Source organism: Carettochelys insculpta, chromosome 7 (assembly GCF_033958435.1).
Source record: "Carettochelys insculpta isolate YL-2023 chromosome 7, ASM3395843v1, whole genome shotgun sequence".
Lineage (NCBI taxonomy): Eukaryota > Metazoa > Chordata > Testudines > Carettochelyidae > Carettochelys > Carettochelys insculpta.
This window is the reverse complement of record NC_134143.1, coordinates 10,884,027-10,899,276: the sequence shown is the minus strand read 5'-3', so window position 1 is coordinate 10,899,276 and position 15,250 is coordinate 10,884,027. Positions and strand designations below refer to the sequence as shown.

Sequence of the window (15,250 nt, the reverse complement as noted above, 5' to 3'; positions counted from 1 at the left end):
GCTCCCTTAAAGGGCCCCTCCCAGACACACACGGCATGCACAGCACGAGATCCACAAAGCTGACAACCCGATGCAGACCCTGTGCATGCAGCATGGATCCTCAGCTGCAGCAGCAGCCAGAAGACCTGGGCTAAGGGCTGCTGCACGGGGTGACCACAGAGCCCCACAGGGGCTGGGCAGAGCGTCTCTCAACCCCTCAGCTGATGGCCACCATGGAGGACCCCGCTATTTCGAAGTAGCGGGATGTGGATTGGCTACACGCGCCCTACTTCGTCGTTGAACATCCAAGTAGGGTGCTATTCCCATCTTCGGATGGGAATAGCGATTTCAACGTCTCACCGCCTAATGTCGATTTCAACGTCTAAATACCACACGGTGCGTGTAGATGCAACGCATGCTATTTCAACGTTGTGCTGGCTACCTCAAAGTAGCCAGCTAGTGTAGACACACCCCCAGTCTCTGTTTAATCCATGGTTAACGGAGTTAAATTTGCATATAAATTGCAGCTCAGAGATTTCTCTCTCCATTTGATTTTTAAAATTTTTTTGTTTCAAAACTGTCACCCTTAAATCTGCTACTGAATGCCCAGGGAGATTGAAGTGTTCCCCCACGGGCTTCTGTACATTACTGCTCCTGATGTCTGGTTTATGTCCATTTATTCTTTTATTGAGAGACTGTCCAGTTTGGCCAATGTAAATCACAGTGGGGCACTGATGGCACATGATGACATATATTATATTAGTAGATGTGCAGGTAAAAGAATTTCACAGTATTTCTTAGGGAAAATACACACTGTAAGATCCCAGGAAAGGCAGGGAACAGAGAGAAAATTCACTTTAAAAAAAACTGCTGGCTGCAGCTTTGACTTTGTCTTTATGCTGTACATTCACCTTGTCACTTTCACTAATTCCTGCTTCAGTATTAACTGTAAAATGTTATACTCCTCATGTGGAGATTTTGAACCAATAACTAAATACCAGGAAACAATTTTCCCTTGAGTCAGATTGCAGAGACCCCAACTGGCTGCCTTTTCTAGTGACAAGAGCCATGGTTCACATGGAAGTTTGCACTCGAATAAAGGGTAGACTCCAGAATCTCAAGACTTTAAAATCTGAGGACTTCAGTAACTCAAACAGAAATTAAGGACTAATTCCAAGAGTTATTCGGGTGAGATTCTGTGGCTTACAATATATAGGCGGTCAGACTATATAATCATTCTGGTCCTTTCTGGACTTAAATTATGAGAGTTTAATATTGCATTGACTGGAAACTCACTGTGCTGCAGTTTATATTTTCAAGACAAAACATCACTATATCAGAACACAGTATTTTTCTATAATTAGAACTCTTATTTTTCTCCCATGTCACTAAAATCACGTTTGAAAATTTACTGTGAAGTTTGAAACTGCAAGCAGCAGAATTAAAATTTCACTCATTTTTACCTCATGTGTACCTATTCATGATGCTTTAATTTTAAAATCACCTTTCAAATCAACAGAACTTTAGTTTGATGAAAGAAATGCCATCAGGCAAAATCCTTATATAAAAGGTCTGTTGAAATAACAGGTAATAATAGTGAATTAAAAGTACTCTTTTCTCTCTCCTGTTCTGTTCCCAGTACAAGTATATAAACCAGTAACTATTTCCAAAATCAACTTGTACCAAGATACAAAATTATAATTGCATGTCCAGCATAATCTAATGACAGCTGGGACTCAACCTATAAAAGACTGCCTTGTTGATCCAAGCAACAGTCTGCTTGCAATACACATGGAATAAAATTCCTCTATTGTTTGTCATGAGGGTGAGGCTGAACTGCAGACAGTCACAATTATATTTATTACCCAAGATGTAACTGCATTTCTACTATTAAAGTCATTCTTTTATTATAGAATCATAGAATACTAGGACTGGAATGGACCTTGAGAGGCATCGAGTCCACGCCCCTGCCCTCATAGCAGGACCAAATACTGTCTGAGACCCTCCCTGATAGATATTTATCTAACCAGTTCTTAAATATGTCCAGAGATGGAGATTCCACAACCTCCCTTGACAATTCATTCCACTGTTTGACCACCCTGACAGTTAGGAACTTTTTCCTAATGTCCAACCTAAACCCCTCTTGCTGCAGTTTAAGCCCATTGCTTCTTGTTCAATCCTCAAAGGACAAGAAAAACAAGTTTTCTCCCTCCTCCTTATGACACCCTTTTAGATACCTGAAAACCGCTATAGTGTCCCCCCTCCATCTTCTCTTTTCCAAACTAAACAAGCCCAGTTCTTTCAGCCTTTCTTCACAGGTCATGTTCTCTAGACCTTTGAGCATTCTTGTTGCTCTTTTCTGCCCAGAACTGGACACAATACTCCAGCTGAGGCTTAAACAGCGCAGAGTAGAGCGGAAGAATGACTTCTCGTGTTTTGCTTACAACACACCTGGTTAATACATCCCAGAATCATGTTTGGTTCTTTTTGCAACAGCACCACACTGTTGACTCACATTTAGCTTGTGGTCCACTATAACCCCTAGATCCCGTTCTGCCATACTCCCTCCAAGACAGGAGCTTCTCGTTCTGTGGATGTGAAACTGATTGTTCCTTCCTAAGTGGACCACTTTGCATTTGTCTTTACTAAACTTCATCCTGTTTAACTCAGTCCATTTCTCCAATTTGTCCAGATCATTTTGAATTTTGACCCTATCCTCCAAAGCAGTTGCAGCCCCTCCCAGCTTGGTATCATTTGCAAATTTAATAAGCACACTTTCCATGCCAATATCTAAATCATTGGTGAAGATACCGAACAGAACCAGTCCCAAAACAGACCCCTGCGGAACCCCACTTGTTATACCTCTCCAGCAGGTTTGAGAACCATTAATAACTAGTCGCTGAGTAAGGTTATCCTGCCAGTTTTCAACCCACCTTATAGTAGCCCCATCTAAGTTGTATTTGCCTAGTTTATTGACAAGAATATCATGTGAAACAGGATCAAATGCCCTACTAAAGTTTAGGTATACTACATCCACCACCTCTCACTTATCCACAAGGCTTGTTATCCTATTAAAGAAAACTATCAGATTGGTTTGACATGACTTGTTCTTTACAAATCCATGCTGGCTGTTCCCTATCACCTCACCACCTTCCAAGTGTTTGCAGATGATTTCCTTAATTACTTGTTCTATTATCTTTCCTGGCACAGAAGTTAAACTGACTGGTTTGTAGTTTCCTGGGTTGCTCTTATTCCCCTTTTTATAGATGGGCAGTATAGTTGCCTTATTCCAAATGTCCTGGAATCTCTTCTGTCTCCCATGATTTTCAAAAGACTATAGCTAAAGGCTCAAATACCTCCTCTATCAGCTCCTTGAGTATTCTATGATGCATTTCATCAGGCCCTGGTGACTTCCAGACAAATAACTTTTCTAAGTGATTTTTAATTTTTTTTTTTTTTTTTTTTTTTTTTTAGTTTTACCTTCTAAACCTACCCCTTTCCCACTAGCATTCACTATGTTAGGCATTCCTTCTTCAGGACACTTCTCTGTGAAGACCAAAACAAAGAAGTCATGAAGCATCTCTGCCACTTCTCAGTTTCCTGTTACTGTTCCTCCCTTGAGTAAACTTGAAGATAATCAACATTGCTTGATCTGTGTGCCTAACTCTGCTGATTCTATAGAACTGAATCTAGAGCTACGTCTACACTGGGATGCTACATCGAAATAGCTTATTTCGATGTAGCGAAATCGAAATAAGCTATTTCAATGAATAGCGTCTCCACTTCCTCCAGGGCTGGTGCCGTCAACGTTCAAACACTGACGTTGGACAGCACTACATCGAAATAGGCGCTGCAGGAGAGCATCTACACACAAAAGCGGCCCAAATCGAAATAAGGGTGCCAGGAACAGCTGCAGACAGCGTCACAGGGCGGACTAGCACTTCGGGGGCAACAGCAAGCCGCTCCCTTAAAGGGCCCCTCCCAGACACACACAGCCTGCACAGCACGCGGTCTGCAGAGCCACAAGCACGCACCCCGTGGAAGCAGCATGGACCTCCAGCAGCAGCAGCAGCAGCCGCCGCCAGAGGCCCACACACCCGCCCCTGGAGGACCAGTGGCTGCCCTGCTCAGTGCTATGCAGGAGGCAGCTGACCATCTTTTATTTGAGGAAGATGAGCTGCCCCCAGGGGATGAGGAAGCAGCCCCAGACCTTGCTGCCCTCCCAGCCTCGCCCCCCCGGGCCGCCGGCTGTGGAGATACTCCACGAGCACGAACTGGTGAGAGTGGCTGGTGCTCGGTGAGTGGGACAATGACCGCTGGCTCCAGAACTTCCGGATGAGCCGGCAGACATTCCTGAAGCTCTGCCAGTGGCTCACCCCTGCCTTATGGCACCAGGACACCCCCATGCAACGTGCTCTGACAGTAGAGAAACGGGTCGGCATCGCTGTCTGGAAGCTGGCCACTCCAGACAGCTACCGATCCGTAGGGCAGCAGTTCGGCATGGGCAAGGCCACCGTCGGGGCTGTCCTCATGGAGGTAAGAGGAACCGGGGGGGGGGGACTCTGGGGGGTCAGGGGGGAGCCCTGGAGGGAGGGCCAGACACACCCTGCACACCCCTCACCGGTGCTCTCTCATGTCCTTCCTCTGCAGGTCGTCCGCGCAATCAATGCCCTGCTCCTCCAGAGGCTCATGTGGCTTGGGGACCCGAATGCCTCCATCGCGGAGTTTGCCAGCCTGGGCTTCCCAAATTGCTTTGGGGCCCTAGATGGGACCCATATCCCCATCCGTGCCCCGGAGCACAGCGGAGGACACTTCCTGAATAGGAAGGGATACCATTCCGTGGTCCTCCAGGCCTTGGGTGGACAGCCGGGGCTGCTTCTTGGACATTTATGTTGGCTGGCCTGGCAGCACCCACCATGCCCGGATGTTCAGAAATTCGGGCCTGTGCCGCCAACTGGAGGCAGGGACCTACATCTCCCAGCGGGAGATCCCTGTGGGGGACACCACCATGCCGCTCTGCCTCGTCGCAGACGCGGCGTACCCCCTCCAGCCCTGGTTCATGCACCCCTACATGGCCCATGTCACAGCCAGCCAGGAGCGGTTCAACACACGCTTGAACCATGAGCGCCAGGTGGTCGAGCGCACTTTCGGCCGCCTCAAAGGGCGTTGGAGGTGTCTCCTCACCCACCTGGATGCAGGGCTCACCAACATCCCCCAGGTTGTGGGCGCGCGCAGTGCACTCCACAACCTGGTCGAGAGCAAGGGAGAGGCCTTCTTCCAGGGCTGGGCTGTGGAGGCTGGCAGGGCCGATGTCCAGCCACCCGCTGCCCCCAGTCGCCAGGTCGACCCTGAGGGGATCCGGGTCCGGGAGGCCCTGCGGGCCCATTGTGACCAGGCTGAGGGGTGAATGCTGGCAGGGCCAGCTGCTGGTCAGCCACCCACTGCACCCCCCCATCCTCCACAACACTCCCTGCCCCCACGCCTACACCACAAAGCACCCGAGAGCACACATAGCCACACTTTTCTTTGAAATAAATGGAAATTTTGTTTGAAACAAAACAGTGCAACTTTATTATTAAAAGAAGAAGGGGGGAACTATGTACATGGGGGGGCAGCTACTAAACGGGGATAGAACAAAAACTATTTACAAAGATGGGAATATGTACAAAGGAGGGGGGCCTTGGGGGGGCAACGTCCTCGGCCCTGCACCCCCTACTGTCCAGCGCCTGGTGTGGGGGGGGGCATGACCCACATCTGGGCTGGAGGCCCCGTCGAGGCTGGGTGGGGGCCGGGAGAACTGGCAGATAGGGCCGGGCGGTGTCCGGAGGCCCATGGTCCCCCTTGGCGGCAGGCCTCAGGATGGCTGATGGTGGAGGCACGGCAGGCGGAGCGGCGGGGGGGAGCTAAGTGCCCCACGATGTCCTGGAACATGCTCATGAAGGCCCCCCAAGCCTCCTGGCGCCAGGCTAGCGCTCGCTCCTGGAGATGGAGCCGCCGCTCCTCCACCTGCAGGCACCACTTGGACACCTCCAGCGGACAACCGCAGATGGCTCCGCCGCTGTCAGGCTTGTCCTGGGGCTGGTCCGTGCTCCGCCGAGGGGCTGGCCTGCTGGGATGGCCCCGGTGGGCTGTCCGGGACCACAGACACCACACCGGTGCTCTCCGGGCCCTCCGACGGTGCAGCTGCGGAACAGAGGGGGGGAAGAAGAGTGGCGACAGCCGTTAGTGTGGGCCCTGACCCGTGGCCCTTGTCCCCCCACCCCTCTGCTTCTGGTTCCCCATCCCCATCCCCCAGAAATGCTGCTGCTGCTGCTGCTGGGTGTCCAACCCCCGCCCCCCGGGGACCCTAGGTTCCGCTCCCCCCATCCCCAGGGATGGGGCATGGTGCTGTCCTGCTGGGGGGCAGGGGCTGATGGACTCTTCTGAGGGACATGCCACTGCTGTCCTCAGGGCCATGGTCATCTGCGTGTGTGGAGGGCCCTGATCATGTCCCTTGTCCCTGCCCCTTAACCCTGGGGGTGTGCACCGGGGGGCAGGTACATACCTGATGGTTTGCTCCCGTGGTTGGGGGCCACCCATCGGGTGGATGTCCTGCTGGAGGGGAGGTCTATCAGCAGCCCCACATCGCTGGAGGCCTCCTCCTCCTCCGGCATCCCAGGGGTGGGCTCCTGGGGGTGCCCCTGGGGTGCAGGGCTGGCCTCTGGGGCGGACTCTGTCTCCGGGGCCCGCTGGGCGTCGTCAGCCAAGGTGTCAAGGGTGGCCGGGGGGGGAGGAGGTGTACCGGGGGCCCAGGATTTCCCTGAGCTCCCTGTAAAAAGGGGCAAGCGGTGGGGGTGGCCCCAAATCAGCTGGCCATGTCCTGGGCCCAGGAGTAACCCTGCCACAGCTCCTTTACCTTACTCCTGACATGGTCAGGAGTGCAGGCAGGGTGACCCCGGGAAGCCAGGCCACCGGCCAGCCGAGCAAATGCATCCACATTCTGCCTCTTGCTCCCCATTACCTGGAGCACTTCCTCCTTGCCCCAGAAGGTTCCGGATCTCGGCCTCCATCCAGGAGGGGCCCCACTGCCTCTTCCCCCGCTGGCTGGCAGGCTGGGAGCCCTGGGTCCCCTTGGGGGGAGTGCCCTGTGGGCACTTGGGGGGCTGGCTGGCTGCCATGGGTGCAGGGTGGTGGGTTGGGGCTCTGGGAGGATGTGCAGGCTGGGCATGTGTGTGCGCTGCTGCCTGCATGTGCTCTCAGCTTCCTGCACAGGAAATAAAGGGGCGGGGAGCTTTAAGGGGCTGCTGCACGCAGCGACCATAGAGCTCAGGGGCTGGAGAGAGCATCTCTCAACCCCTCAGCTGATGGCCGCCATGGAGGACCCTGCTATTTCGATGTTGCGGAACGCAGATCGTCTACACACGCCCTACTTCAACGTTCAACGTCGAAGTAGGGCACTATTCCCATCTCCTGATGAGGATAGCAACTTCGACGTCTTGCCACCTTACATCGATTTCAACTTCGAAATAGTGCTCGGCACGTGTAGACACGGCAGGCGCTATTTCGAAGTTGGCATGGCTATTTTGAAATAGCCGGCTAGTGTAGACGCGGCTTAATTGTTACATGAGATTTCTCCAGAGCAAGAATAAATAACTTTGTTCTCTCATAAAATATCCCAAGTTAGATTCTCAGGTTTTTGTTTGTTTTTTTTTTAAACTCCCAGGCCACAAACACTCAAGAGGTGTAGACTTGAGCAAAGAGTAAGGCAAACCAGGAGTCTCAAACTCTCAGCCCACGGGCCATCTACGCAATCCATCCCAGGGGTCCCAGTGGGAAGAAGCTGAGAGTGTTAAGATATACCCCTCCCCAAGCTCCACACCTTCCTACTACCACTCCACCTTTTCCCCTCCCCTCCACTGAACCCTGTACCCCAAGAGATACAGCCTTGGGGATTACAGGAGGGAGCCTAGTGAAAGGTGGCAGCAGCAGTCAGGCCTCCCTCAACACACCCCACACTCAGCTTCCCAGCACCCCTGCGAGTGAGATGAGGAGGTGAGTGTCTTTCCCCCCACCTTTTTTGGGTGGAGGAAGAACGATTTACGATTGTTTAGAGGAGATTTTGGAACAAATTGATAAACTAATGACCCCTCGATCTCGGACACACAAATTCCTCACATTTGCCACCTAAAAATAACTCAGGTTTGGGAAGCAACGAATTCATTTAGTTTCCCCACAATGACCTTACCTTTCTTGAGAGCTTCTTTAGTATCCCACTGGTTGTTTAGCAGGCTTCCTGCTTCTACTGTACTTAAAAGAATTGCTATTACTTTGAAGAACAACTAGTTAAAAACTCAAAATTTTTAGCCTTCCTAATTAAATTTTTTACACCTTGTTTTCTGCATTGTATGTTACTTTCTATTTCCTCACTAGGATTTAACTTCCACTAGGTAAACAATGCCTTCTCTCTCACTGCTTTTTTCACTTGGTTGTTAAGCCACAGTGGCACTTCTTTGGTTCTCTTAAGTTTTATAACTTGGCATATACATTTAAAGTTCAACCTCTATTATGGTGTCTCTGAAAAATTTCCACACAGATTGTATGGCTTTCACTTTTGGCACTATACCTTTTAATCATGTTTACCTAACCTCCTCATTTTTGTGTAGTTCCCCTTCATGAATCCTCCCCCGGCCCCATGAATCCATTAACAATATTCTTTTCCTAATAACTGAAGTTCCCACCTCCCCCAGGGAAGCAGCCTAACTGCAAGAGGCTAACACACCACTATAATGAAGGAGGATCCAAACTATGGGATCATTTCTTCTTTACTATTTCTTCTTTGTTATTCTCAAATACAAAACCTGCATCAAGATGACACAGAATACTGAGCATACCTGAAATCTAATGAAATCTGCTAGAGATCAACTAAAGAGTAACATCACATTGTTCCATCTGCTTGTCACATTTCTGTAGCTATTTTTAAAAAATTAACTGAAGTCCAAAACACTAAGATAAAATCAAAGGAAGTTTTTCCCCTTAAAGTAACTTCAATCATAGATCATACGTATAAAAACATGAGAAAGTAGAAACAATAACAGTTATGTGTTTTATTATTGGATTCTTATCTTTGATAATTCTTGAGCAATCTGTTTTACTTCATCACTGTAGTAACTAGAAGCATCCCTCTAGTCTTTCCTATTTGTTGCTGCTGCTAATACTAGTTTCAGAAAGAAGAGAGGGAAAAGAAAAAAAAACCACCATCTCAAACAGCAGGAAATGTCTGCAATTATACCCAGACTAAAAGCCGTGATGTTATATAGCAGATTCAGTCTAAGAGGGGAAAAAAAACAGACCCTAAATATTCTTGTTATGCTGGGGCATGACTCAATCCATCTTTTGGATGGAGAACAAGCCAGTTTAATTCTCAGTGAACTGAATGTGAATACATATTAACGCTCTCTTGTTTAGGGCCCAGTCCGTGTTATAGAAACTGATTTGTTGACCAAAAAAAGTCTCAAATTATGCCTTTAGCACAGTATTGTTTAGTTACAGTAAGCTGTGATTCAGCTCTTAGTCCAGTCACACACAGTCCATGTGTAAAAACAAAAACTCCTTCCAGAACATAAGGCCCGAGTGAGACTACCTCAATGTCTTTGGTAATGTCCAGAAGCCCCCTCCTGACTGTTCAGTCCATTAACGGTCCAACAGGGCCCATCACAAAACCCTTCTCTTTGCAATGTCTCTGTAGCCTTCCCTGGACTTTGTCTTCAAATCAGTGTGTCCAAGTGCACCCATCACAGTACTCTCAGCTAGATTCTAGCTACATGGCAAAGGTTCCTGCCCTGAGATGGAGCAGCACACCAAGGGCTTCCACTCCTGGAGATGCTCTGCCTTCACTTGAGTCCTCAGTGACAACAGTGCTCCCACTGAACCGCTCATTTTGAACTCCGTTCACTGACTGCATCTGACACAGTGTCAATTCACCTCCTTTCTCAGGGTAACAGTTCCAAATATAGCCCTTGCCTAGACCTGTATAAAAGGTACTGCCCTTCCCTATGACTGTATAAATTCCTTTGCTCAGAGCTTAGCCACTTCCGTAGTGACTTTTATTTTTGTGGAGAGAGAGAGGGGATTTGGGTTCATCACTATTCTACATCCCAGTGCACTAAACAGCAACCATGTAGCACATCTCTTTAACTAACTGCATCCCTGGGCCACTTCCCATAGTCCCCATCTTCCTTGAGTCTCAGCAGCAACATCCTTGCTCCCTTGATCCCTGCCAGCAGAATGAACTGACATTACCCCTGCAACTCCATTTAACACAAGCCAGCAGGGCCTTGACTCTCAATTTCCTTGCAACCTCTGTCTGGCTGTATCCTAGGACCACTTGAAAAATGCTGAGGGTCTCAGCAGACCATTTAATTATCTTTCCAAATATTAACAGAGAGATACCCGTGCTAGTCTATATAACTATCAAAACAAAAAAGCAGTTCAGTAGCACTTTAACGAAATAATTTGTTAGGTGATGAGCTTTCGTGGGACAGACCCACTTCTTCAGACCAGAGCCATATCAGAACAGACTCAATATTTAAGGCACAGAGAATCAAAAACAGTAATTAAGGTTGACAAATCAGAAAAATATTATCAAGGTGAGCAAACCAGAGAACAGAGGAGCAGAAGGTGGGGGGGGGAGTCAAGAATTAGATAAAGCAAAGTCTGTAAGAGAGCCCTGAAAATGAGCTAGAAAGTTGCCGTCCTGATTCAAACCGTGTGTTAATGTGTCGAATTTGAATACAAGAGAGAGTTCAGCAGCCTCTCTTTCCAAACTGCCATGAAAAGTCCTCTTCAGTAAAACACAGACTTTCAGGTCATTAACAGAATGGTCCACTCCATTAAAGTGCTGGCTGACAGGTTTGTGAATCAGGAGTGTTTTTATGTCTGTTTTATGCCCATTAATCCTTTGTCTAAGAGAGTTTGAAGTCTGTCCAATATACAAAGCATCTGGGCATCGTTGGCACATGATGGCATATATGGTGTTAGTTGAGGAACATGAGAATGTGCCTGTGATTCTGTGAATAACCTGGTTAGGTCCAATAATGGTATCTCCAGAATTGATATGTGGACGAAGTTGGCAACAGGCCTTGTTGCAAGGAAAAGTTTCAGGATTGGTGTTCCTGAGGTATAGACTGTGGCTGTCGGTGAGAATCCTCATAAGTTTGGGAGGTTGTCTGTAGGAGAGAACAGGCCTGTCACCTAGGGCCTTCTGGAGTGTGGCATCCTGATTAAGGATTGGTTGTAGGTCTTTAAATAATGTGTTGCAGTGGTTTGAGTTGGGGGTTGTAGGTAATGACCAGTGGTGTTCTGTTCTTGCCTTTTTTGGGCCTATCTTGGAATAGCTGGTCTCTGGGTATTCACCTGGCTCTGTCAATTTGTTTTTTTTATTTCTCCTGGTGGGTAATTCAGGTTTCTTCTAGAGTCTCTATACCATGGGTCCAAATCATAAAGATGTCATCGATGTATCGTAAGTAGAAGAGGGGCATTACGGACGAGAGCTGAAGAATCGTTGTTCCAGGTCATCCATAAATATGTTAGCCTACTGTGGGGCCATGTGGGTGCCCACAGCAGTTCCACTAATCTGGAGGTATAAACTGTCCCAAAATCGGAAATAATTGTGGGTGAGAACAAAGTTACAGAGGTCAGACACAAGACTGGCTGTGGTGACATCAGGGATGGTATTTCTGATCGTGTGTAATCCATCTTTGTGTGGAATATTAGTGTACAGAGACTCTACATCCATGGTGGCAAGGATGGTGTTGTCAGGAACTTTTCCGATGTTTTGTAATTTCCTCAGGAAGTCAGTGGCATCCAAAAGTTGTTTGTACTGTTAGCTAGCTATTGTAAAACACTTTGGATAAAAGCACTATATAGAAACCACTTCAAGTAATAAATGCTCTTTTGTTCTACAAATATAAGTGCACAACTTATCTCCCCGATCACAGCAGCCACAGAGCTGAGGCCAGGAAGAAGAGCCCTGCCCTGGAGCCGGGGAAAGTCTCCTCTTTTTCTGGTTGTCACAGCCCTGCACATCCCAGATCCCCTCTACCCCATCCCTTCACTCCCACTTACCTGCTATTTCTCCCACGTCTCATCCCACAGACCACTCCCTCATATCCTCTATTCCCCCAAGGCCACCACCTCACCTTACATGCGACGGTGTAGAATACAGGCACCTAATTAGTGGAACAAGACTTCCAAGACACTATTTAGATGGGCAGCCCTTCTTTCTCTCATGTGCAGCCACCTTGGTGTGCACCTTAGAGGGAACTATCCACCAACTAATTGAATGAATCTTGTGGACCACTTGTGGGTCAGCCCTTTGAAAACCTCTGATCTATAGTATATTTACCAGGCAACCATTTGGATACACTTTCTGAAAAATAAAATGTGGTGAATAGGAAGATAATATTATAAAAAACAGAGCATTTCACATTCATAAACACTCTACCCAGACTTCAAATTGTATATACTTAGCCACAAGCTTCCCCAGAAAGAATACACAATAACCTTAAGATGGCCTTAAAAATTTAATACCCTGAAGGTAAAAACTTTCTTAGTTTTCCATATATCCCTTTACAGACAATTTATTTGAGGACCTATTATCATTACTACCATCACAGTTCAGCTAATACACCAATGGCAAGAATCAAGCCTGTACCGTGCAATTAGTTTTGACAGCTCTAATAATACTCTAACATGTTACTGAAGTTCACAGGGCCACTGGTGCTGAAAGATTCTTTCAAAGTCATGTGCAACAACATTGGTACAAATTTTATTTTCTCATCCAAGAGTTAAGGCAAACTCCATCATTTAGCACTGAATGGGTTAAAGAATATCATTAACTTAGTGATGTCTGCTTACCCACTAATTAACTTTTGTTTGGAACAGTGGATTCAACTCAAAACAAACAGTTACAATAAAAGTGTTGCCAATTGTGAAACTCAGTTCCCAGACCACAGTCCATTGTAATTAGAGAGACGATGGGTTGCTACATCTAAGTCATCGTCAAAAAAGGAAGGGACATATCTTTTAGGCCAATTTTTACTGAACACTGTTGGTATGGTCTGCTCCATGCAGAAAGAGGAAGAAAGCCCTAGTCACAAAACTACCATGTAGGCTGTTGGCTTGTCTGTGCAAATGGGGAAGGACTTAAAATATACAGAGAGTCTATTCAGGTCTTTTCTCAGGAATTCAAGTTTTATTTTCCTCTGTATAAAACCGGGCAACACATTCCCCAGCTTAAGCCTGTCTCCTCCACTGTGTCAGTGACTTTCTGCTGGATCCTTCTTACTCCTGGCAGTTGTTCTCCACTACTCTTACCGGCCATCTTTACCTGAGAGTTATCACAATCCAGGGCCTGCCTCAGGAACCAACCTGCTTCCTCTAACTTTCCCCCATGCCAGGATCTTCTAAAGAAGACACTACCCTGCTCCATTCAGCTAGCTTCCCAGCTGTGTAACTTGCTGGTTTTGCAATAGGCTGATCACTAGTTGATCAGTCTCTGCCAGGAAGTAGTTTAAAAAGTCAGGCATGAGGCTGGGTTCTAACCTTAAAAAGTCAGCTCCCTCAGAAGTATTTAAAGTAAATAGAAAACATTTTCAAACAGCCTTATTTACATGAGCCGATGGAGCTGTGTCTGCTCAGGATGACAAATATTTGGAGAATATGCTTACAAATGTATAATTTAAGCTGGCAACAGCAAGCTCCTCTTCAAATCATCACAGTAAAGAGTAGCAAGGTCTACATGAGCTAAGTTTTGAGCATCATGTTGGTGCCCATCCCACTTACTGTGAACTAGCAAACTGCCTGGACAAGCCCTTGCAGCCTAATGAGCACCTCAGTTAATTTCTTGTAATAGTGTTGCTTTTCCAATGCAACCCACAATGCAATACAGCAGATCTGCAAGACCCACAAACTTACACGATTTTGACTTACACTTTTCTAGCAATAACGCGAGCTGAAATAGCGAGTGGCAGGGAGCTGGGAAACTGAACAGCACTAGTCAGTCTCCTAGCTCCCAGGAGTGGCGGGAAACCAGGCTCCCTGCTCCCCTCCACTTGAAACTGACCAGCACAGCAGCGCTGGTCAGTTTCCCAGCTACCACAAGCAGATGTGAGCCAGGCTACTGCCCGATTCCTGCCTCACCACTGCTCACTGGAGCAGAGAGCCAGGCACAGCCAGGACCAGGGAACGGAAGGAAGCAGTGTCCTTTTCCCCACCTGGTCTTGACTTGCATGAAATTTGACTCATGTGTGGTTGCCCAGGAATGCAACCTACTACACGTAAGTCAGGGGTTTACTGTACTATTGTATCACTTCACTGCAGAACAATTCTTATGAGGCTTTAAAAAAATTTCTCTAGGAATTTTCAGAATGGTTTTGCAAGTATTACAATGGAAACTTTATTGTATGCTCTAAATGAGAATTGCAGCAGGTTTTATTAAACTTTAAGAGTTTCTGAACCACTGTTATGAAGAGTTCAAAAGTTTCACACTTTGAGTGGTTCCCTTCCAACACAAGTGCAGTCTTACTGCTAAGTTAGGTCATCCAGGCTCCTTACCAAGCTTACCCTTAAAATATAAAAGCTGCCAATACTTATTGTTGTGTTTATTTTCTTTCATTAGGATCCACAACTTTTTTTTTTTTTAAATCTCAAATGGCCCAAACAAATACAAAGTATTAAACAGGCAGAAGAGTCTCACAGGAAAGTCTAAGAAATAAGTGATAAAACTTATTTTTTTCCATTGAGGACTGATTCTTGGACCAACATTTCCATTAACAACTGAGAGGATGGAATGAGAGAACACTCAATGTTAATCATATTTATACGATATGAAGTCAAGAATGATTTGTGATGACTTTGACCAACAAGACTAACTTACTCACTAAAAAACAAAAAACAGAAGTAGTGAGAAAGAGCAATGACTGGACAGAGCTGAATTTATGTGGAAGTATTCAGGGAGTCAGCATTATAACTGGTGCTCTATTAATAGCTGAGGATCTCTACGCCAGACAAATGGGGGAGCTGCAGTTGCATCTACTACTTCTTCACAGTGTGAGAAAGCTTCATGCCACCAACAGGAGAAAGATGGTGATGTGGGTGGTAAAGTGGCAGGCTGTCTGGAGAACTTGCATGAGGGCTGAAGAAACAGACAAGAGGATAATCCATGTGATCCAGCCATTTTTGCTCTTGAACAGCACATCAGAACTAAGTAAAATGCCACAAACCACATTAAAAG

The 15,250-nt window shown here is 47.0% G+C and overlaps 1 protein-coding gene across 2 annotated transcripts in view; it reads right to left on the bottom strand.

The window, feature by feature from the left end:
- ADK (adenosine kinase) overlaps window positions 1–15,250 on the bottom strand; it is a 523,961-nt gene that overhangs the window by 480,433 nt on the left and 28,278 nt on the right. The window lies entirely within an intron of this gene.